The 25,208-nt window shown below is 37.0% G+C and overlaps 1 pseudogene; it reads left to right on the top strand.

Annotated features, from left to right (window-relative positions):
• Positions 1-15,426: 15,426 nt before the first annotated feature.
• On the top strand, positions 15,427-21,231 carry LOC117702109 (L-lactate dehydrogenase A chain pseudogene; annotated as a pseudogene).
• The last annotated feature ends 3,977 nt before the right edge of the window (positions 21,232-25,208 follow it).

Genomic DNA, 25,208 nt, shown 5'->3' with positions numbered 1-25,208 from the left:
CTTTTTACTTTCTTCTTCTCTCTGTAGGACTAACACCCAAGGATGGCATGCCAATTTTTCCCTTTCCTAAGTGTAATGTGGTCTCCTGTCCCAGATGGAGTGATCAAATCATGGCAAGTTAGCGTAACTCTCTTGACCATAAAAGCTCTGAAGGTGAGCATATAGCCTCATTCTGCCTAAAAAGTCCAAACGAGAGAGCATCCTCTAAAAGTAATTTGAGAATCTTTACTCTTAAAGGGAATACAAGCAAGAAGAACCCCTTCTTTTGCTGTTGTCTTTCCTACATTCAGATACTAACTATGAAACTGATACAGCTGTTTTGTGAACCACTAGAGGATTTGAGAAGAAATAATTGCCAGAAATAGAAGTTGAACTGCTAACCCTTAAAATAAACCTAACACCTTCCCATTTTATAATGGGAAACACTGAGTTATATTATTTTTAAAATGTAAAAGAATCAGAATTTTCACCAACATGATACTTCGGTGTGGCTTATCTAAATCCTCCAAAAGGCTGTAAATGAATTAATTTGCTTGCATGTGTGTTTGTTGTTTGTTTTAATGCTAAGGGCCACCCCCAAGACTCTGTGTGTACTGAAGTTTACCACTGACCTACCTCCAGAACTGCAAAACTATAACATCATTGAAGCTGGGGAAGAATCCAGTCCCAACCTCACTGGGCCCAAGTCAGAGTTTTTATTTTGTTTTGCCTGTATTTGGCCACCAGGCATCTCAACACCTTCCTGTATAACTTTTCCTATAAACAGCTAACCTTTGATCCTTCAACACCAAAGCCATCCATTTAATACCAAACATCACAGATTTTAACATTTTAGGAAAAGTTACCAAGGCACATATTGTATTTGCGGATCTCTCTGGATATAAGTCTTACTCATTGTTCAGGGGAAGGAGAGACACAGGGCATGATGATGAAGACTGTGAAGACTGCCTCAGATTTTTTTGTTTTGTTTTTGTTTCAGTATTATGATTCTAAAAGTGAGGCAATTAGCCAAAGGAATGTAATGCTTTCCAAAGACAGCTGCTCCATGAGGGAAGGAGAAAGAGATGCCCCACATTTTTATCTCGATTCAAGACACAAGATATGAGCCAAACACTGGTCTTGTGAAAGTATCTGGATTACCTAATCTTTTTGCATTGGAGTTTTCTAATTCCAAAGACAAATATCATGATGTTGTTTTTTAACAGATTATTTTGGAGAGTTGCATGTGATAATATTTGCACATGCCTGTGTCTTTTCTATAGATGATAGATAGTTTAGTCAGCTTTTATCAGCTTACTGAGAAAACGTTAATATAAGAAAGTCTGATTCATTTTACCTCAGAAAGTCTGATTCATTTTATCTCAGAGTTCTGGAGGGTTCAGGCTATGGTCACTGGCCTCTGTTGCTTCATGGCTTGGTAAAGCAAAACACTGTGCAGAGCATGTAGAGTAATGGTGTTATTCAATCATCGGAGGCCAGTAAACAGAGGGAAAGAGAGCAGCCAGGATTCTGTATGCCTTCAGAGGTATAACCTGAGGAATTATTCCCTCCAATCTGGCTTTATGTCCAGAAGATTTCTCACACCTCCAAGAAGAGGCTCTGGCTGACTACCAACCCATAAACATGCACACTTTTAAGGGACATCTAAGAAACAAAACAAAAAAAAATAGATGTTTTTCAAATGTTTTTCTCTTTCTTCGGGAATTTTTTGTTGTTGTTGTTGTGCACATGAACATTTGTGTGCATGAGTGCAGATGCACAATTGTCACAGCCAGAGAACAGCTTCAGTTATTCATGCTTTTTTTTTTGGCTTATTTGTGATAGGACAATTTATTTCTAATTGCTACAAAAGCCAATTGACTGTAGGGGATTCTCCTGTCTCAACCTTCCATGTTTTTACACTAACACTGATTTACAGACATGTGCTCCCATGTCTGGTTTCACATAGGTTCTAGAAATTTGAACATAGGTCCTTAAACTTTGCATTGCATATACTTTATCCATTGAACGATTTCCAAGCCTAATCTCTCTCTCTCTCTCTCTCTCTCTCTCTCTCTCTCTCTCTCTCTCTCTCTCTCTCTCTCTCTCTCTCTTTCTCCCCATCCTCCTTCTCCTCCTCCTCCTTTTCCTTCTTCTTCTCCTCTTCCTCCTCTTCTTGCTTCTCTACATGATTGTGGCATACCACTTTCTGTCATTTTCTTTGTGAAAACTAGAATATTTGTTTAGTTGTATTTAACATTTGGAATAGCAACTGTTAAACTGAAAATTATAATATGGTGCTTGAGAGATGGCTCAGTGGTTAAGGGCACTGACTGCTCTTCCAGAGGTTCTGAGTTCAATTCCCAGCAACTACATGGTGGCTCACAACCATATGTAATAAGATCTGATACCTCTTCTTCTGGTATGTATGAAGACAGCTACAGTGTACTCATATAAATAAAATAAATCTTAATAAAAAGAAAAAATATATAATATGGTAAAATATATTTTGAGCTGACTCAGAAGTAAGACTGTAGGTCCAAAGTCAAGTGGGGATCTTTTACTTCATAGTTCTAGCATAAATATGTTGTTGCTTTAGCCACAGTTCCTGAACTTAAAGTCAAAGCAATTGTACCGCAGAACTGAGCCCTGGGGAAGGTCTCCCAGGCATCCCTGGGTTTTGGTTTTTAAATTAAAGTCAACCAGTTCCATTGGTGGACATTCCAAATGACAGTTAATTGTTATAAATAGAACACCAAATAACTGCTCTAAAGGGAGACCATGAGTTCAGTTGTTAATAAAAAATTTTGAGCTGCTGAGATGATGCTATAATTTCTTGAAATGAAATTCTGAAATTTCTAAGTATTCCAGATAAGTTCACTTAATAAAGTCTGCATAAAAATTTCTCTCTGGCACATGCTGAATTGTTTCGCAGTAGAGGGTCAACAGGGTATCATTTCTTCCTACTACACTATCAGTCTCTTGTTCTCTGGGGACAAGAGTCTCTACACAAGTGTGAAATGAAAATAATGTTTTATGAGTGACTTTAGTGGCATTAAGAGACAAACTTTTGTCCTTGTATTTACTAACTTAACCTCCCGAGAGAGATGTATATTTACAGAGTTTCAATAAAACTCATGAGTATTCCTCCTACATTTTTGTTTTGTGGAACCAGTCTGGCCTTTATTGCAAATCTAAATTAATCTTACTAAACTAATTTCATAGTATTTGTGTTGCTGTGATTATATATATATATATTATATAAATATATATATTATATAAATATATATATAATATATATATATAATCACAGCAACACAAATACTATGAAATTAGTTTAATATATATATATATAATCACAGCAATATATATATATATATATGGTATTCAGACTTCACTGGGTGCCAGAAGAAGCTATATTCTCAATGTTTAATAGTATTAGTTTAGTTAATATTCTCGAATATTTTTAATATAAGACCTACAAATTAATAACAACTTTTTTGAAGAAATTGATTTTAAAAACCCAATCATATAGGTCTCATTATTCTGGGCAGTAAAATATTATTAATGGAGGCAAATTGTTCTTCTTCTTATTTATAGTTGATGTGCAGCATATCTCACTGCTTTCTGTTCTCTGTCCTCTGTCAAAGTTGGAGAATCAAGACACTCAGAGTCTTAAAGTTTACTTTGAGGATATCCCATAATCTACAAAGGGAAGGCCATCTGTTATTTTCTATTTCCCTTGCCCATAAATCTTGCTCATTAAACATAGTAAAATTGGAAATTAGATTTAGTATTACCATTCAGCAAGATTTAAAATTGCAACATGTTGAATGCTTAGCAAAGAAAAAAAAAGAAATGATTAACTTATAGTTACCTAGGACAACAATGTAAATAAGGGCACAGTATTCCTTCCAAATGGCCTGTGACTCTCTAGAACTGATGTATTCTAATGCAGTTGCATGTGCTTTCAGCAAGGTGGAATAGCATGAGCCACCAGAAGATCTGTGCCCCTATGTAGCTGCCATTCGTTGGAGGAGAAGGTCGCTGTTATGCTCTGCCTTATGCTTACCCATACCATCACTTACTATTTTTAGGTTGCTGCTCACTAGGCAGAAGTTTAACTCTGCTTTGTGAGGACTGAAGCAGGAAAAGGCACATCTACAGCTGTTCTTTAACATTTGATGGACTCTCTATGAAGGAGAAATGGAGAGTTGCATCATAATAAATCATGGCAAATAGGAAGAGTTGCTGAGTGAAAAATACTTTTAATGCATTTAACTTGCTGTCTAAAATCTAGAATTTCAGTTGTATCTTTTTGAAGTCAAGGAGCTCAATAGGAACTATGGCTGCCCAGATTCCCACCTTGCAGGATTGTTGGAACTCAAAACCTAAACACAATTTAAACAAAATGCATATTTTGTTCACATCACTGTAAACTCAAAGGTTCTTATATCAAACCATCCTTACTTCAGGAACTATTTATTCTTTTGATTCCAGAACAACTTCTAAATGTTATAATTTAAGTAACTGATTTAAATGGACAGCCTCATTTCTTCAGTATCAATCAGGACAGACAGACATACACACACACACACACACACACACACACACACACACAGACACATACTTAAGGGGGTGTATTTTAGACATTAGAACTTTTGAATTAAAAAGTTATGAATTTTCAACCCTACTAGAGGCCTGAGTGGTTTGTTTGTGTGTTCATATATATGTGTGTGTGTGTGTGTGTGTGTATGTGTGTGTACACATGCACATATATACACACAGGTGTACATGCATGTGAAATCAGAGTTCAAACTTACATGTAGTTCTTGGAGGATTCTCACATTTTAATTTGAAACAGGGTCTCTTACTTGGAGCTTGAAAAATATACTAGGTTGGCTTGCCAGTGAACCCCAAGAATTCACCTTTCTCTACCTCTCTGGTACTGGGATTATAAGAAAGTGCTGTTATTCCTGTCACTTTCCAAATGTTTGAGGAGTGAAACTAAATCATCATGTGTACTGCTCAAGCTTTGTCAGTCTGACATACGACATGGTATTCTGGTAAAAGGAAACTTAGCTGAGAAAAAGAAAATGTATCCATTGGGTTGCCTGTACACAAGTCTTTAGGTCATTTTCTCGATTAAGCAAGATTAATGATTGATATGGGAGGACTCAGTTCAGCCTGAGTCTTGCTACCCCTGGTCATATGGTTCTGGGCTGTAAATGAAATAGGCTGGGCTGGCTATGAGGAGCAAGCCAGTAAGCATCAGGTTTGCATAGTCTCTATTTTAGCTCCTGCCTCCAAGCTGCCTGGACTTCCTGCTCTGACTTCACCTCATAAAAGACTGTGAGCTATAAGATGAAATAATGCTTCCCCCCACATTGCTTTGGCCACGGTGTTTTATTACAGCAGTATAAAGCAAACTAAAACATCATGCTTATATAGAAAACTCTTTACCTTCTGAGCCATCTCTTCAGCTCATCATGACAGACATTTTAAATCTAACTTAGTACATCTGATCTGGTCCAAGGCTTTTTTAATATAATATACTCCTAACTTCCACCTGGCTCAAAATATCCTCACATCATCTAGAGGCCATAGAAAACTAAGTTCCAAGGTTAGAAATTCACTCAAGGAATCAAATATAATTTTGAAAAGAGCTAATGTCCTACAGATCTTCAAAATATTATGTATTATAACTGGACAAGTTACTTTATTTTCCTCAGTATGGTCTGGGAACAGAACAATGGATTTACTTAGAAGCTTTTATTTATCCCCTAGGCATGAGAGTCAGAGATTTATAAATAGATGAATCTTTATATGACATCTTCATAGCCAATCAACAGCTGACATTTCACTAAACAGAAAGGCTCATAAGTGGCTTGGGTGTTAACATATGGTGACATTCCCAAATGATGTTCCCCAGTGGAGCAGCGAAGTTTCTTTTTCATATTTTTTCATTTACCAACACAAAACAAAAGCTCGTTTTGATGTCCATTTTTTGTAGAATCTTATAGAACTCTCTAAATATTTGGGATACATAATAATGAAAGGATAATGTATTGGATTAGGCAAACATAAACATGTGTTATGTTTAGTTTTAAAAGGCTTATATATTACAAGGTAGATCTATGTCTTTCTAAACCTTCTAAATGATAATCAGAATAAAAAATTCATTGGAAAGAGGATTTAGGAAGTCATAGGTCAATCCTAATAGCTAACAAACTTTCAAAAAAGTGAAAAGTCAAGATCTCTCTGTGTGTGCCTATGTGTTTGTTTATTTATGTATTTAATTTTGAACATGGTCTGACTGTGATCCAGCCTACCTTATGATTGGGTGTAGCCGAGACTGCTCTCAACTTGCAGCTGCCCTCTTACATCAGTCTACCTGAGTGCTGAACTACAGGTGGGTGACACCATATCCACCTAAAAAACTTTTTAAGATCTAAAAAAGAAATAAATTTATGAGGCATATTGGGAAATTAGTGTACCTAGTCTCCAAGTTCAAGATCAATTGTAGACTTTTATCTCATTTGAAACATCTAGAAGTAATTTCTCTTGGATGTAAAGATATTACTAAATTTATCTGTTGTGGCTTAAAATACAGGTCCCTAGAAAGCCACCAATTGACAAAAGAAAGAGAAAAGATACAGGAGAAATGGAAACATCAAGGAAAGAGAAGAAGAAAGAATGCAAGAAGACAAAGTGTAAGTGAATAAAACCAGACAGAAAGGATGTAAAATGCAAATATAATATGCTTTTACTTCTCAGAAGTGTCAAAGATCAATGCCAATCTCTCTGAATTCTGAAAACAATCACTTCAAAGTAGTCTAGTAAAAACCACCACACAAGTATCAGTCACGAAACTCTAGAAGATTACAGTCAGATTAAGAATATAAAATTAATGTTTTAATGAGTTTACCTGATAATAAGTAAAATAGTATATACCATGAAAATTAAACACTCCATTAACTGATGATGTACAACCAAATGTGCAGATGCTGTCCCTTGATGGGCACACTGCTGTAGAATGCTTACCACTTGCTATCTTCTCACATATTTCCCCCGCTCTCTTGATGATTATGTGTAAATTCTACATCAAAACTGTGTCATTATAAACACTGATTTTGCTTCATGAAAAAGAGTGAGATTTTTTTCCCATTTGATTGCACTTCATATACCATACTGTTCTATTATATTTTGAATTACATGAACAATTTCAATTATTATTAACAACATTAATTTGAATTCTAGTAGCTAAAAACAGCTCAGTTATTGATAACGAGTGTTAAATTCACCAACAGAAGTACTAAAAGTTTGGCCTTAAAATGATTCTAAGAAAAAAGAAAAAAGAAGCAGTAAAATGACTCCCGGTGACATTCTCCTATACTAATATATCAGTGCCTTGCTTCACAATCATAGGAGACACTTCTTCCAGTAGAAGATTGAAAAAAAATGCACAGATCTAGAGCCAAACAATATGAAAAGAATGAGAGACCATGGGATATTCAATATTAAATGGGATATCTCCATCAAATCCTTCACCTCAGTGTTTAGAGAACCCTGTAGAAGAAGAGGTAGAAACAGTGTAAGAACCAAACAAATAGAGGATAAACGAGGCTTTCCTTCTTTCTTTCTTTCTTTCTTTCTTTCTTTCTTTCTTTCTTTCTTTCTTTTTGCATTTCAAAATATATTTTGAAATCTTTTTATTATATAAAGCATCAAATACGTATTGCAATACTATTATAATTAACATATATGCAATTCCCTGATTCAAAGTTACTACTATGTATATATTCCCAAACTTTTGACAATAAGTTGTGGACATCATAACATTTCACCCTGAAACAGATCAACAAGTGTTTCTTTTTGTTTTTCTAGTTTTTTTTTTTAATATTTTTTATTGGATATTATATTTATATTTCAGATTTTATCCCCTTATCCCCATTCTCCCCACCACCCAGGAACCTCCTATCCCATCCCCCCTCCTCATGCTCCTATGAGGATGTGCCCCCACCTACCCCCCACTCCCACCTCCCCACCCTCAAATTCCCCCCCCCCCATTCGGTGTTCATCCTTCGTGGGACCAAGAATCTCCTCTCCCACCTATGCCAGACAAGGCCATCCTCCCCTTCATGTACATATGGAGTCATGGGTCCCTCCCTATGAGCTACCAGGTTGGTGGTTTAGACCCTGGGGAGCTCTGGTTGGTTGATATTGTTGCTCTCCTCATGGGGCCACAAACTTTCAGCTCCTTTAGTCTTTTCTCTAACTTCTCCATTGGGAAACCCTTGATCAGATCAGTGGTTAGCTGTGAGCATCAGCCTCTGAATGTGTCAGCCTCTGGCAGACCTCTAAGGAGACAGCTATATTAGGCTCAGCATGCACTTCCTGCCATTCACATCAATGTCTATACCCAGGTGGAATGGTCTCCAGATAGCCTCTCCTTCAGTTTCTGTCCCACACTTTGTCTCCATATTTGCTCCCCTGAGTATTTTTGTTATTCCTTCTAAGTAGGTAAATGGATGGAACTAGAAAATATCATCCTGAGTGAGTTAACCCAATCACAAAAGAACACACATGGTATTTACTCACTGATAAGCAGATGTTAGCCCAAAAGTTTGGAATAGCCAAGACTCAACTCACAGACCACATGAAGCTCATGAAGAAGGAAAACCAAGTGTGGATGCCTTGGTTCTACTTAGAAGGAGTAAATTAGGCTTTCTATAGCAACAGAATTGATACACATATGAACTTACAGAGACCAAGGCAGCATGCACAGCTTTTGAAGTGGTGTGGAACAGATGGGGCTCTAAAGCTATAAAGAGAAGAGAACAAATGACCCATGTCACCATCCCTAACCCATAAACTATCTCCAATTGATAACTATTTGTAAGTGAAAATTTAGCTTTTTCCAAGGGAATCTAACTAGGCAAAGTATTCTTAAGAGTAGGGTGGCATTCCCACCAATACATAGTCAGAAGAAAATGAACTCAGTAGTGTCCTTGAAAGTTCCTTGTCTCATGGTGGCAAGTCAGATTTTTTGTTTATTTTTATTTTAAATTTTATATTATTTTTATTTTTATTGGGTATATGTTATGGCTTCAAGTGCTTTTATTGGATTCCTGAGTGTGTGAACAAAATATATCTATGTGTCTATATCTGTTTCCTGTGCCTTGGGCTATTTTCCTTTTGCTACTTTGTTTTGTCCTATTCCAATGTATTAGGTTTTATTTTAAATTATTATATTTCATATTTTATTTTATTTTACTCTTATCCCTTAGAATCCAGTTTGTTTTATAATAAGACAGTAGTGGGGTGGGGTGAAGATAGAAAGGAAAATGGGGAGGAGTGAAGAGAAGTAGAGGGAGGGGAAATAATAATCTGAATATTGTATATGAAAAAATGTTTTAATAAAATAAAAATAAGTAAATAAATAAATAAATTCTTGATGCTAAACAATATTTGCTACTGCTACCTATCACCCTTAAGGGTTACCCATAGAGATTTTCCTAATTAACTAATTAACCTATTGCTACTTTAAAGTAATTTCTCTGCTAAAACATACTGTTATAAAAAGATTGATTAGAGTTAAAGACTAAAATTTGCATTTTCTAATAGTCCAGCAGTTCTAAAGACAGTATCAAGAATGGAGAATTTGTTCTTGTACATGAAATAGAATATCCATATGTTATAGAAACTATGTAGACAAAATCATGTGGCCATAATCAATTTAAAAATTTGTGTGAGAAAAGTTTGCATTGGATTTTATTTTTAAAAGGGATTAATTTCTGCTAGTAATTGCTAAAGTTTCAGCATGAGTCTGAGGAGGATACAGTTTAGCCTGACAAATAGATCTTCTTCTGCTCACATGCTTCATAATTTTGAAATTTAGTTCTTTCTGTTTTTAATTAATTCATTCACTTATTCATTTTATATAGTAATATCAGGCCTCCTCTCTAGTACCCCTTCATGGAAGTCCTCTCAAAGTTCTACCTTCCCTTTCTCTTCTGAAGCCCCTCCTCCTGTGATTATAGGACTATTCAGGTTCAGCTTTTTCCTTTAAAGCACAACTGAAATGTGAATATTTAGTCTTAAATATCCGCATGCCTCTGCTGGTTTAATTTCCACCTATAACACTGGAACGTCTGGAAAATAGATTTTTTCTTCTATGAAATTCAATATGCTTTCTTTGACACTAAAAGGAGACTTGTTTCTTGTTTTTGATCTTACATTTAAGATGAAAAAAAATCCAAAGTATAGTCTTTAATTTGACACTGTTGAGACCTACTGAATAAAATCCTACTAGATAACACTTTAAGTAGGATTAACTGTAAGTTTCTCTGTCAAGACAATGAATTTATTAAAATAGATGTTTCAAAGTCCATATGACAGATGAGAATGAAATTATACTGACAGTCGGGTTTTAAGCTCTTGCTGGATGCATGAATAAATCTGTAACATTTAAGGATTTATAGGAAAATACAGTGTCTATATAATGCCTCTGATAAGGACAATCAATGAAGAAAAAAACAGGGTGGAGGAGGGTAAAAGCAGTGTATTTGTGTCATTCTTTATATGACCATCCACAATGAAACAAGTGGTTAATTTCTACTGCTAAAGGGACAGGCAAACAGGTGATAAGTCAGCAGCCATGAATGACTTTCAGCTTTTCTCAAATTTTGTTACATGGGAGATCAATATGGACATAGATGATTAAGTCTTTTACTGTTTTCATGTTTCAAGGAACAAAATCACTATCACTTGAACCTGACATAAAAATGGCTGAAAATGGTTATAAATAAAGAATGGGGAAAATGAACATAAAGATGTGGCAAGATTGACTCTATAATGGTTGAACGGATGAGCTCAGATGACAGTATTTTCTGTTCTTGACTCCATTTCAAAGGAAACAAATCTCAGTGTAAAAAAAAGCTCCCAAATTTAACCCAATGTTGAGAAATGTGGAATAGGATCCTAAAGTCATAAAGGCATGCGGAGAACTACAGACTGAAGGGAAGAGTCAGCTCACAGTCTTGTGCTGCAGAATCTAAGCTCCCAAACCTGACATTTTGATTTTTTAACAACTTACGATACACAGTCAACATTTATAATTATTTCATATCCTAAAATGACTACTGGAACTCTTAAGTAAGGTTATCTTTATTTTTCTCCCCATGATGTTTTATTTTTTGTCCAGTATTTTCAGATTAGCAGATTGATAATAAAATTAAAGATGTTTTTCATACTAAGCTATTTTGTGATTTAAAGGAAAAATTAATGAAAAAAATGTTCACATTATTGAACAAATCCAGATATATTTAAAGATTCTGAAAGAACTCAAGCTAGTGTGTTAAATGCCTGGGTTATGGTAGTGATTGACACTAGACTATATTTTTGCGGGTATTTTTACTGCAGTAGAAAACATGTTATTTGAGAGAAATTCAGTTCATGTGTTTATGATCCATGGTTACTTAGCTCATCAAATAAATTTAGTTAAGAGATATTAGGTAGACAAATGAGGTTTTGATCTATGGATCTTGAAAATATTTTTCCCTTTGGTTAAGTTGCTGAAGTTATTTTTAATTTTATTTTTGAAAACCTTATAATTTGCAAGATGTGAGAATTTTCCAGTTTCTCATTAAATAACGAATTTCCTAAGTCTAAGATTATAAAAGAAATAATTAAGTTCTAAGCAGTGAGTTTCTAGTAGGACTAAAACATTTTTACTTGCTGAATGATTTGTACATGCTGTATGGAATATTGGGTGACCAAAACATAGAAACAAGTCTGCCATTATAATCCGTAACACCTTTAAGGCTTAAAAACATGTTAAAATATAACATACTGTAGAAAAAATGAAGACATGCTTTTACAAAGAGTCTGGACAGTGCAACACAGACAAGATATTTCTGAATGGACCTTTGAAAACAAAATGTAGAAACCCACGGGTGGTGGGACACATCTGTAATTGCTGACTTGGAAAGATAGAGAAGGGAAGATGAGAAGTTCAATATCACCATCACCTACAGAAATTTTAAGGCCACTCTAGGCTACATAAGATCTTGTCTTTAAAAAAAAGTTGAAAATAATAATAAATTAAGTGGAGCTCTGGGAAAACTCCCTCTCCCCCCCTTCCCCAATTTCACTCTTTCTCTCTCTCAACGTACTTGAAATTTTGGAAAATATACTAGTGAAATTCTTTAATTTCTAGCAAATTTCCCTTTAAATTGTGTATAAATTTCAGAAAAAAAATTCTTAGGGATCTAAAGTTCAAATTTTACTGTTGTACTTCAACAGGAGTTGGTAGAAATGTTGTACGATGAGGTCAAAAAGAGATAGCAGGCAGGATTCCATTTGTGAAGGGATGCCTAGGCCACTGTAAAAAGATCATTTTCATCTATGATAAAAAGTTTTTTTGGGCTTTGAAAAAGAACATGATATAATGTGATGTATTATGTATACCATGGTCAAAGGAACTACTCAGAGAATGAATCCAATTAAGAATTACAATTTAATGGTATGCATGCAGGGTCAGGTTAAGAGGTACTATACCATCCACAGAAGAGGTGACTGGATCAGCATATGGTAATGGAAAAAGAAGAAGAACAAGTTCATGTGACATCTTAAAGACTGAATCCACAGGACTTTCATGACAAGCTGTAAGCTGTAAGCTGAAATAAACTTTGCCTTCCCCAAGTTACTTTTGGTCACTTTGCTTTTCACAGGATTTTCTAGAGCAGTGGCTCTCAATCTTCCTAATGCTATGACCCTTTTATACAGTTATTCATGTGACCCTCAAGCATAAAATTGTTACTTTATAACTTTAATTTTGCTGATATCCAACTCTTGTGAAAAGACCATTCTACCACCAAAGTGATTAAAACCCACAGACTGATAACAACTACTCTAGAGAAAAAAATGGAATCTCTCCATATATGCAGAAAGAGAGTTTATTAGAATGAGTTACAGGTTGTGGTCTACCTAGTCTATCAATGGCTGCCTACCAATGGGAAGTTCAAGAATCCAGTTGTAAACTCCAGGAAGGTAGTCTTCAAAATATGTGGAAATTCTACAAACGTAGACTGTTATGACAGTGAAGTAATAGAGTTACCAGAAAGAACCTCCAAGGACCTGGTTTAAATTTGGGTTTCTTCTGGAAAGATATGCCAGTTCAATGGTTGAACAATGCTTCTGGGAATAACCAACCAATGTCTGGTTTGATTTAAGACTCACTCCATGAGATAGAATAGAAATACCACACTGCTGAGGGGACTAAAAAAACTGAGACTAGATAGCCTTGAGTTATACTGCAAAATTAAATACTGCTGTCATACTTAACAACATAACAATAAGATGACTCTTAATGACATTCTGCTATATCCATAGATCAGTGCCTTTCTCAGCCATTATCAGAAAGGCTTCCTCCTGCAGCAGATGGGAACAGAAACTCACAATGAACAGAGAGTAAGAGAACTTGGAACATTTACATTTAGACTTATAAAGGAAGGTTTGTTTTTTTTTTTTTTTTTTTTTCAAATCCCTCCCTTCATGGATCAGGGAACTGTGAAGAAAAGGAGGAAGAAAGAATATAAAAGCAGAGGAGATGAAAGACAACAAACAAACAGAGCAAATAAAAAACAAAATAGAATCATCTAAATCAATACAATCTATGCATACCTGAAGTCACAGAGACCAAGATGGTGTTAGCATAGGTCTAAAACAGATGGTACCCTCCATCTAAAAGGAAAAGTGAAAAAATGTCCCCATAGTCACTTACAAATGCCAATTTAGTTTTCTCCAAGGCAGTTTCACTGGAGAATCCAAGTACTCTTAAGGGTAAGTTGTAAGCCAGATACCCAACCGAAAACAAAATAAAGGACATTCTTAGGGGTTTTTTTCTCTCATAATGTCAACTCTGGATCTTTGTTTTTAAATCTTATTTTAAATTTTCATATTATATAATCATGGCTTCTAATGATTTTTATGGAATTCTTGAGTGTACAAACAAGTAATTTTCTTTCTATATCTGTTTCTTGTGCATTTATTGGGCTCTTTAGTTTCTGCTTATTTTGTCTTAATCCTATGTGTTAGGTTTTATTTTAATTTATTATTATCTCTTAGAAGACTGTTTGTATTTTAATGAGAGACAGAAATGGGATGGATCAGAATGGTAGAATAGATGAGGTGGAACAGGAAGGAGTAAAGAATGAAGATATATGCTATGGTAAAATGTGTTTTTTTTTTTTTTTTAAAGGGGGAAATGTGTGAAATACCATTTAAAATGACTTACTTAAGAAAAAATGTTCTCATAAGTCCTACCAAGCCAACTGGATTTTAATTCATTCTAGTTGCAGTCAAAATGGCAACTAATACTAGTCATCATAATTTCACCCTTTATCAACTTGACGCACAATCATATCACTTTATATCATATTTAATTTCCAAAGGAAAGCAATACTCAGGTTAGAATTGTAGGTAACAATATAACTATTTCAAGTACAATTGCAAACACATTAAATTTTAAGAACAGGTTAGTTCAACAATTTACAGTGGTAGTCATTATAATTAAGAAGAAGTTTCATGACACATGCAGTATATTTGGCATAATTCTAACACCTCTTGGGATGTGTAAATGATACATAGGGAGCTTATGAATTTCAAGAATGCTGCTCTGCTGAACATTGATGTGGTAAATACTACAGATAAAATTACCCATGGCAGGAGGTCAATATTTCTATTGTGGTCAAGCTTCAAAATGGCATATATAGCTTGATCATGCTAGTCCTTTTTGTCCTGGGAATACTTTTATTCCTGCCCATCGTGTTAAAGCTTTTCTTTAATAATATCAATGTGTTGGCAGCCAAAGTACATGGCTTGAACCTGAAAATAAACCCCCAGACAAAACTATTAAATTAACAGGCTGGCAAGCCAAGGATGGGTAAGATTCTGCACACAGCCTTACCAACCTAAGACAGAAGTGTATTGCTTTTGATAATGCATATTTCATGATGACTAAGTATGGCTTCCTGTCCCATGAAGATCTCCACCCTGGCCAGGTGCAGGGGTCCAGGCCAAGGGGATAGAGTGCTAGCAGGGAGGGGGAATCACACTGCTGCCTCCACCCACATCTCCTCTGTCACGACCCAGTTACTTCCAGGTGCTACACATGTCTGTCTCTGCTGAGCTAGCCCAGGCTGGGCCAGTGATAAGCCAGCTAGCTATCAAGGAGGGGAAGTTCCTGAAGTCGCTTAGGGAGAACAGATATCTTTTCAAGTGTTACAGTTCTTTCAACAGAAACTCTCAGACAACAAGATGATTCTTGCATACCTTTAATTCTCCCGAATAAGGCTCTTATATACAGTTTTTGGGGTGGGTTAGGGTCTGGCAGCAGATAACCCCTATTGGCTTGGTCTGAGAGCTTGGAGATACCTCATCTACATGTGGGAGAGCCTGAGACACTATTCCTCTGTGACTGATGGACATAGACCTCTCTGTGGGAGAGGCCGTGGAGGGATGAAGCTGAGTGAAAGAAACCAGGAGCCAGGAGCAAAGCTGAACAACTTCTGTCCCATTAGAGTCCAGGGGTTGAGGCCTGTGCTCGACCAGGTGCCCAGCTGCCACTCACAGCCCATTGCCCCAGAGGTATGAAAGGCATTCTTGTCAGAACAACCTAAGGCAGGCTCAGTCTTCTTAATGAAATTTAAAAAAGCGGGAGAGGCAGAGAGCCTTTGGGGCTTCTTAGCAAGAATCTGACATGTGCCAATAACAAGAAAATGGGCTGCTTGGCAGGAATATGACATTGGCCAAGGACAAGGAAGTAGTCTTCAGGCAGGAATCTGATATTAGGTTAGAACACAGAAGTAATTTCAGGCAGGAATCTAAATATCAGGTTAGAACAAAAAAGTAATTTCAGACAGGATTCTAAATTTTAGGCTAGAACAAGGAAGTAAGCTTCAGACATAAAAATGACCTTGTGCTAGGACAGGGAAGTAGGCTCAGATACTTTGGTCATCCTGATAAACCTTTAGAAACAGTTATCATGGGAGTATTCACGTAATTGGGTTTAATGCCTTGTTAGTTCCTTGACTATTTGCATCTATTGTACTGCTAGACCCTCAATCTAGAACTGATCTTAATACATGCATGTAATTAAAATGGTATAAAAGCATAAAGAAGGAGGGGGCATAAGATAGGGAGTTCTAGGGAGGAGAAATGGGGAAAGGGGATGATATCTATATTGTAAATAAATAAAATATCCAATAAAAAACCCAAAATGCAAATATGAATACCACTAATATTTCCTTAATTGATATTATATCTATTGTAAAGAAATGAAGGAAAAAACACAAATATTTGTAAAATCACATTATTAACAGAAATGACAGACACACTCATGTCAATTATAATCCTCATTTCTACAAACGGTCCCACTCAAGGTGTGCAATTTTCTCAGTAACTTAGTATATGGGCTGGAGTAGCACACCTTGGTGGGAAATGTGCTGTCTCCAGAATCCAAATATGCTCATTAAACATTGTACTTATTTATTTGTGGTAGAAGGGGCCAGGTGTAAAAACGTATCCTCCACATTAGAAGGAATATATCAGCGTATCTACCATCACTGGACTCCTAAGAATTTCGCTGAGATAGAAGGCACTTGAATTTTGCTTGGAATTAAAGAATTCCCATTCTTTAATGATCTGTGCTACCACTAAGTACAAAGTGGGCATTACTGATTGCTTCTTTAGTCCAATCAGTATATTGCCATCAATATCACTATATCAATAGGGTATTTTGAGAAAGGGGCAAATAACCAAGTTTCTCTTAAACTACATTGTGACACTGGGCTGGAGAGTTGATATATCCCTAAGATAAAACTATAAAGGTATACAGTTGGACTTGCTGAATGAAAGCAAATTTCTTCTGGTGGTCCTTATAGACAGGTACTCAGAAAAGGGCATTTGCTAGATAAATAGCTGCATACCATTACAATTTGTGTTAATTTGCTCATGTAAGGACACTACATCTGGTACAGCAGCTGCAATTAAGGGCACTACTTGAATGATTTTTTTTTTTAATGGACAACTATCATTCTCCACAATCTATTTGTTTTCTGCACTGGTCTGATAAGAGTTAAAGTAAAATGTACTGGGGAAAAAAACACCATTGCACCTATTAAATCCTTGATGGGAGCACTGATTTCTACAGTTTCTCCAGGGATGTGGCACTGTTTCTAATTCCCTATTTTCTCTGGCAGAGGAAACTCTAAAGGCTTCCATTTAGCTTTTCCAACCATAACAACCCTCATTCTATAGGCCAAGGAGCCAACGTGAGAATTCTGCCAACTTCTAAGTATGTCTTTCCCAACTAGCCATTCTAGGACTTGATAAATAACTACAAGATGGATTTTGGGGACCCACTGGACCTGCTATAAGTTGGACTTCAGCCAAAACTGTTAATCACCTGATCTTCATGAACACCTGCTTTAATTAGAGGGTCACAATGTTTTCTGGAGAATCTCTGGAGAATGTCTGGAGAATTAGCATCGAGTAAAAACTAGTATTCAATAGACCTCAGAAAGTATGATTATTTCCTTTCCTTTACTGTAAGGTTACCATTAGGTAGCTAAAAGGCCACTAGGGAAAAAATGAAGAAAGGCTAACCATAAAACTTTTAGGTATTTTATCAAGCCTTCCTTTGGGCAGCATGGTCATCTCAAGAGGTTCAGTAGCTGCAAACTGGCTCAAGTCTGAAAATTGGTTCATGGGCTGGTAGTCTTTTTTTGTCATTATTCAATGTAGGTTTCCTTTTATTTGTTTGAGAATTTTTCTGTTTAAACAAATCAAACAAAAAATCAGTAGGCCTATTTTCTATTTCATTTATAAAAAACATTGATTACCAATACCAAAGGTTCCTTTGAGTCATGCCACCATAAAAATACATTGCCTGTGTTGTCTATTATGGGTCAGGCCAGTACAGACATTGCTTTGTCTTTATAGCCTAGTTTGATAACTATAATAATCTTGCCTTTGGTGATTCAGTGCTGCCACCTGGCCTCTACTAATTTTAGACCCATTAAACTGACTGCATTAAATTCATCCAACTGAACAACAGTTTCTCCAAAGCAAAAGTCTGACACATGGAAAAGAGCAACAACAAAGCTCTTCAAATGTGTGCATCTTACTATTTTGTGTCTTACAGAATTAGTGAAGGCCAAGTCTTCTGGGCCTTTTTGTTATGAAGGATTGTGTTTTACATAATTAAGAGATATCAGGTATTTTCTACTCTTTTATTCAGTAGGACATCTTTTAGCAAATACTTCAGCCAACTGTTCAAACAAATTTCTGACATCATTTTAAAGTGTTTAAGCTTTCATATTAAACCAAGTATCTTTACTCAATGGGTCCTTTTCAATAAACCCAGCCTGATCTAGTTCTACCATTATTCCACACCCTTAAACCCTTAAATAAATTCTTCTTTGTATTCATTCTCCAGACTGCTGCTTAAAAGAATTAGTAAACTTATTAAACTCTTCAGTATTGCAGCATACTCCTCATGGACTACACTTTCTATCTCTTCTCTAGTAGCATACTACTTAGCCTTATGTCTGGTTGCACCTCTAGAAACCCAGTGAGCCCAAAGAGACATTGGTATTGTCTTATGCGACATCATCAGGAAAAAAAATTCACTATTAGTTTAGCAGATATTAATGGATTAATTTCCCCAGTCAGAGGCAGAAAAGGCAATATTTTAGGGAGTAGGAATTGGGGTACATCTGCTAAGTGTAGAAATTTTACTTCCTTAAGACTATGAGGATGTACAGTTGTGAGCCAGAGTTGGGTCCTTACACACATCTCTGTCCCAAGTTACAGTATCCCATTCTTTACTAAGTAGCGCCCTTACTTTAAATACCAACACCATCTAAGACATGAACTTTAATACTCTTTGTAAGTTAGACAGCTTTATAATATGGGCTTTCACTATTACAATGAGGGCTTTGGTTTAATTTTCAAAAACTTGAACTCTGAGGCTGATAGAGAGAAAAATATCCTTCGAAACACACTTAGAAACTTACAAAATGTTGAGGTGCATCTGGAGCTGGACATTCTCATCTCTGGGTATATTGTTGTGCTTTATCATATTCAGAGATGCTAGAAGTTCGAGACTTTTATCACAGAGTGGCTTCTTTTTCTTTGTCAGTTTATCTAGAAATGCGAGGAGCAGCAAACAATCAGCATCATCATTTGCCTTATTTTTCCACATATTGTCAAAAGTTTTATATACAGAGTCACCAATTCTGTTGCCTCTCATGACTGGTGATTAAGGAAAATCAAACACATTTTTTCTTCTTGTGTTTGAAAATAGTCCACACCATGGCCTTTCTGTACTCTCCTAGCTTCTAGGAGAAGCCTCAGTAACTACATGCATTGGCAAATTGGAAAGAGTAGTACAGACACTTTTTTTAAAAATTAATTCTTGAAGTCCTCTTAAAGCAGACCCAAAAACCAACAGCAGGAATCTACACCCTGTCCCCTTTGGTTCATTTTCCAGTGCACAATTCAACCTGCTTTCCTGGATGCCTGCCATCACTGGGAACAACCAGGTAAAACCACAACCCAAACCCTTCCCTGACAAGTTCCTTTAATACCCACCCAACAGTCTTAAACTACACTCTAACCTCTGGTTTCTGTTTCCTGACCCCCAATTCCATCTGTTTTCCCAGAGGTCAAACTAGGGACACCCGAGGAAAGATTAGCACCCAAAACTCCAGAGGCCATGCCGGCCACAAAAACCTCAGGAAGATAGCTTATTGCAGTCCACGAGGCTGCTTAAGCGAAAAGTCAAAGAGGGAACAGAAACTAAGGAGAAAAGACATCCTAAACACACCCATTCACCAAAAAATAAACCCAAAAATCATGATCTAAACCTGTAATAACTGCAAAACCCAGATGGCTAAAGACCGGTCTAAAACAGCCAATAAGAGCCCAGACAATATGATACCACCAGAGCCCAGATATTCTATCATAGCAAGCCCTGGATATACTAACATAGCTGAAGCACAAGAAAGCAGCCTTACATCCAATTTTATGAAGAAGATAGAAGCCTTTAGAAAGAATGAATGAATCCCTTAAAAATATAAGAAAGGTATTGTAGCCACTGTCACCAAGCCATGGCCACACTACTGCTGCTAGCCCATCGCCCCACATTGTGCACTAGTGTTCTCAAAACATTCAAAGTCCAAGATAGCAACTCTCAGGGACCAGCTGATTGTAAATCTTCTTAAGGAAGAACAGGCCCTCCAGAACAAGATTACAGTTGTTGGGTTTGGTACTGTTGGCATGGATTGTGGCATCAGTATCTTAATGAAGGACTTGGCAGATGAGCTTGCCCTTGTTTATGTCATAGAAGACAAGCTAAAGGAAGAGATGATGGATCTCCAGCATGGCAGCCTTTTCCTTAAAACACCAAAAATTGTCTCCAGCAAAGACTATTCTGTAACTGCGAACTCCAAGCTGGTCATTATCCCAGTGGGGGCCGTCAGCAAGAGGGAGAGAGCCGGCTCAATTTGACCCAGCAAAACGTGAACATCTTCAAGTTCATCATTCCCAACATTGTGAAGTACAGTCCACACTGCAAGCTGCTTATCGTCTCAAATCCCATGGATATCTTGGCCTACATGGCTTGAAAATCAGTGGCTTTCCCAAAAGCCGAGTTATTGGAAATGGTTGCAATGTGGATTCAGCTCGGTTCTGTTACCTGATGGGAGAAAGTCTGGGAGTTCACCCACTGAGCAGTCATGGGTGGGTCCTGGGAGAGCATGGCAACTCCAGTGTGCCTGTGTGGAGTGGTGTGAACATTGCTGGCATATCCCAGAAATCTCTGAACCCAGAACTGGGCACTGATGCAGATAAGGAGCAGTGGAAGAATGTTCATAAGCAGGTGGTTGACAATGCATATGGTATGAATGAGGTGATCTGAACGGTTACACATCCTGGGCCACTGGCCTCTCTGCAGCAGACTTGGCTGAGAGCATAATGAAGAACCTTAGGTGGGTGCATCCCATTTCTACCATGATTACGGGTCTCTATGGAATGAATTATGATGTCTTCCTCAGTGCCCCATGTATCATGGGACACAATGGAATCTTGGATATTGTGAAGGTGACACTGACTCCTAAGGAAAAGGCCTGCCTGAAGAAGAGAGCAGACATCTTCTGGGGAATCCAGAAGGAGCTACAGTTCTAAAGTCTTACCAGTGTCCTAGTACTTCACTGTCCAGGCTGCAGCAGGGTTTCTATGGAGACCACACACTTCTCATCTGAGCTGTGTTTAGTAAAATTGTGTTGTGGTGGTCTGGAGAAAAAAATCTCAGTTCCCACAGCTCTACCCTGCTGCCATGTGGTACTTGTGTAGTGGTAACCTGGTTAGTGTGACAGTCCTACTGTCTCCAAGACACACTGCCAACTGTGTGCAGGCTTTGATTATTCTGTGAGCCTGCTGCATTGCTGCCCTGTACACCCTCACCAAACATGCCTAGGCCAATGAGTTCCTAGTTAGCCATAACCTGGCTCCAGTGTGTAAGTCCATTATGTATATCTTGTGCATAAGTGTTCTACAGGATATTTTATGTATTATATGTGTCTGTAGTGTACATTGCAATATTATGTGAAATGTAAGATCTGCATATGAATGATGGAACCAACAACTCAAATGTCAATGAAAACACCAAATAAACCTTGAAATATATATATATATATATACATATATATATATATATGTATATATATATATATATATATTGTGTGTGTATGAAAATTCAATCAAAAAGTAAAGGAGATGAAAAAACAGTTTAAATGGGAATAGAAACAATAAAGAAATCATGAATTGAGGGAATGCTACAGATGGAAAACCTAGCTAAGAAAACAAAAACTACAGACACAGCATCACCAACATAATATAAGAAATGGGAGAAAAACTCTCAGGCATAGAAGGTCAAAGAAAATATTAAACAATGGCCAGATGGTTCTAAGAATGAATGGAAATCTGCTACTGGCAGGGGTGGTGACGTAAGGGGCATCTCCAGGTTATGACAGAGACCTGAGATAAGGGAAGCACACAAGAATCAGTGGGCTGAACTTAGCAGTGGCTCACAGCATTGGGGATATAGAATCTAAAGAGGTTACCTCCCATAGCAGGGCAGGAACACCGGTAGAGTAATAGGAACACAAACACACCCACAAAACATTCAACCCAAAATATATCCTGTCAACAAGAAATGTAGACATGGGAGATGGAGCAGAAACTGAGGGAATAGCCAACCCAACTTGAGACCCATCCCATGGGTAAACACCAATCCTAGGCACTGTTAATGATACTCTGATATGCTTCCAGACAGAAGTCTAACATGGTTATCCTCTGAGAGGCTTCACCCAGTATCAGACTCATACTGATGCAGGAAGCAATAGCCAAATAGTGGATGGAGCTTGGGGACTCTTATGGAGAGTAAGCGAAAGGATTGTAGGTCCTGAAGGTGATAGGATCTCCATAGAAAGACCAACAAAGTCAGCTGTCCTGTACTATTGGGGCTCTCAGAGACTGAACTACCAACCAAAGATCATACATAGTATGGACCTAGGCCTCCCTGCAAATATATAGCAGATGTGCAGCCTGGTCTTCCTGTGAGTCCTGAACAACTGGAATGGGTGATATCACCAAACCTATTGCCAGTCTGTGAGATATGTTCTACAAACTGGGATGCCTTGTCTAGATTTAGTGGGAGAGGATGTGCCTAGCTCTGCGGAGACTTGATCTGCCAGGGTAAGGATATGCCTACAGGGTGCCCACCCTCTCAGAGGAGAAAAGGGAGGGGAATAGAAATAGGATTATGGGAGGGAAAGACTAGCAGGGGCAATGAGTTGGATGTAAAATGAATTAATTAATTAATTAGTTAATTAATAGGATACATATTTAAGCAAAGAATTGTTAACAGAGGAGTCTCTAATGGTTGAGAAGTAAGTAGAGAAATGTTCAGTATCCTTAGTCATCAGGGAACTACAAGTCAAGGAATTCTGAGATTCCATCTTAAGATCTATCAAGATGGCTAAGATAAAATATATGCTAGAGAGAATTTGGAGCAAGGAGAACACTCCTCTATTGCAGCTGGGAGTACAAACTTATAAAACCACTTTGGAAATCAATGTGGAATTTTTTTCAGAAAATTGGTAATAGTTCTACCTCAAGATCCAGAGATATTACTCCTGGGCATATACCCCAAATTAACTTTATCATACCACAAGGACATTTGCTCAACTATGATCATAGAATGCAGGAATGGTTCAATATTCAGAAATTGATCAATGAAGTCCACTATATAAACAAACTCAAAGAAAAAAAAAAACCACATGATCATCTCACTAGACACCAAGAAAGCATTTGACAAAATTCAACATCCCTTCATGTGAAAAGTCTTGGAAAGATCAGGAATTCAAGGCCCATACATAAACATACTAAAAGAAATATACAGCAAGCCAGTAGCCAACATCAAACTAAATGGAGAGAAACTGGAAGCAATCCCACTAAGATCAGAGACTAGACAAGGATGCCCACTCTCTTCCTACCTATTCAATATAGTACTGGAAGTCCTAGCCAGAGCAATTAGACAACAAAATGAAGTCAACGAGATACAAATAGGAAAGGAAGAAGTCAAAATTTCACTATTTGCAGATGATATGATAGTATACTTAAGTGACCCTAAAACTTCCACCAGAGAACTCCTAAACCTGATAAATAACTTCAGCAAAGTGGCTGGATATAAAATCAACTCAAACAAATCAGTAGCCTTCCTCTACTCAAAGGATAAACAGGCCGAGAAAGAAATTGAGAAAATGACACCCTTCACAAGAGGCACAAACAATGTAAAATATCTTGGAGTGAATTTAACCAAGCAAGTGAAAGATCTGTATGACAAGAACTTCAAGTCTCTGAAGAAAGAAATCGAAGAAGATCTCAGCATTTTTATTCATAATACTCAGAAACTGGAAACAACCTAGATATCCCTCAACTAAAGATTGGATAAAGTAAATATGGTACATTTATTCAATCAAGTATTTATTACTCAACCATTAAATTCAATGACATCATGAAATTTGCAGGTAGGTAGATGGAACTAGAATGAGTTTAGATAACACAGAACTGGAAAGACCAACATGGTATATACTCACTTAGAAGTGGATATTAGTCATAAAATGCTGGATAACCACATTATAAACCACAGACCCAAAGAAGCTGGGTACACGGGGGTTGATTGAATCTTACTGAGAAAGAGAACTAGTTTAGACCAGGTCATGATAATATAACAGGATATAACTCTCCCTCATATTACTGCAAATGTATAAATTTTGCTGGATGAGATCTTGCCCTGAGGTCACCACTTCCTTAATTTATCTCCTTGAGAATAGGATTTAGCTCCATCTTGCTTCCTAGTGCCCCTTTGTTACTTGAACCATATATTTTGTATTTCCTTTCTAAGCTTGCTACACTTGATCAAAATGCTCTTCATGAGAGTAAACCAGAGAACAAAATCTTTTCTTTTGGTAGTGGTGTTTTATAACAATGCAATCCTACCTAAGACAAGTGCTGAAGTGCTAAGTTCAAAATCTTTGTGCAACATCTCTATACCACGCCTCAATTCAAATGTTAATACATAAACACAAACATGACAGAATCTGGAGGTTTAACCTTCAGAAGGGAATTGTATCATGAATGTAGAACCTTGTCATTGAGACTCGGGTTTTTCTGCTTCCACTGTATGATGGCGCAGTATAACACTTCATCAAACAACCAGGATTTGGAACTTTACCACAGTCAATCACCCAATGCCACTCTCTTGGACTTCACAGCTTCTGATCTATGAGGAATGATATATTGTTGTTTATAAGTTCTCTCAGTTAGTGGATTTTTTTCAAAGCATCCCAAAAAGAATAAGAGAATGATACTGATTCCAAAAAAGGCTCTTCATGCAAAATGGAGTACTCACTCATTTGCACGTCTCCTGAGTTGAGTGCACCTCCAATGAACAAGACAGAATAAGTAGACCTGACAAGGAGGCTCATAGAGTCAACTTGAGAAATTATTAATTCTCAGGCTGTGTTGTAGCTATTCAGGCAAGATAATATATTAAGTCAGTAACACTTAACCTATGTTTTCCTTTGGTTGTGATACAC

Source organism: Arvicanthis niloticus, unplaced genomic scaffold (genome assembly GCF_011762505.2).
Source record: "Arvicanthis niloticus isolate mArvNil1 unplaced genomic scaffold, mArvNil1.pat.X pat_scaffold_467_arrow_ctg1, whole genome shotgun sequence".
NCBI lineage: Eukaryota > Metazoa > Chordata > Mammalia > Rodentia > Muridae > Arvicanthis > Arvicanthis niloticus.
This window is presented reverse-complemented; position numbering and strand designations above follow the sequence as displayed.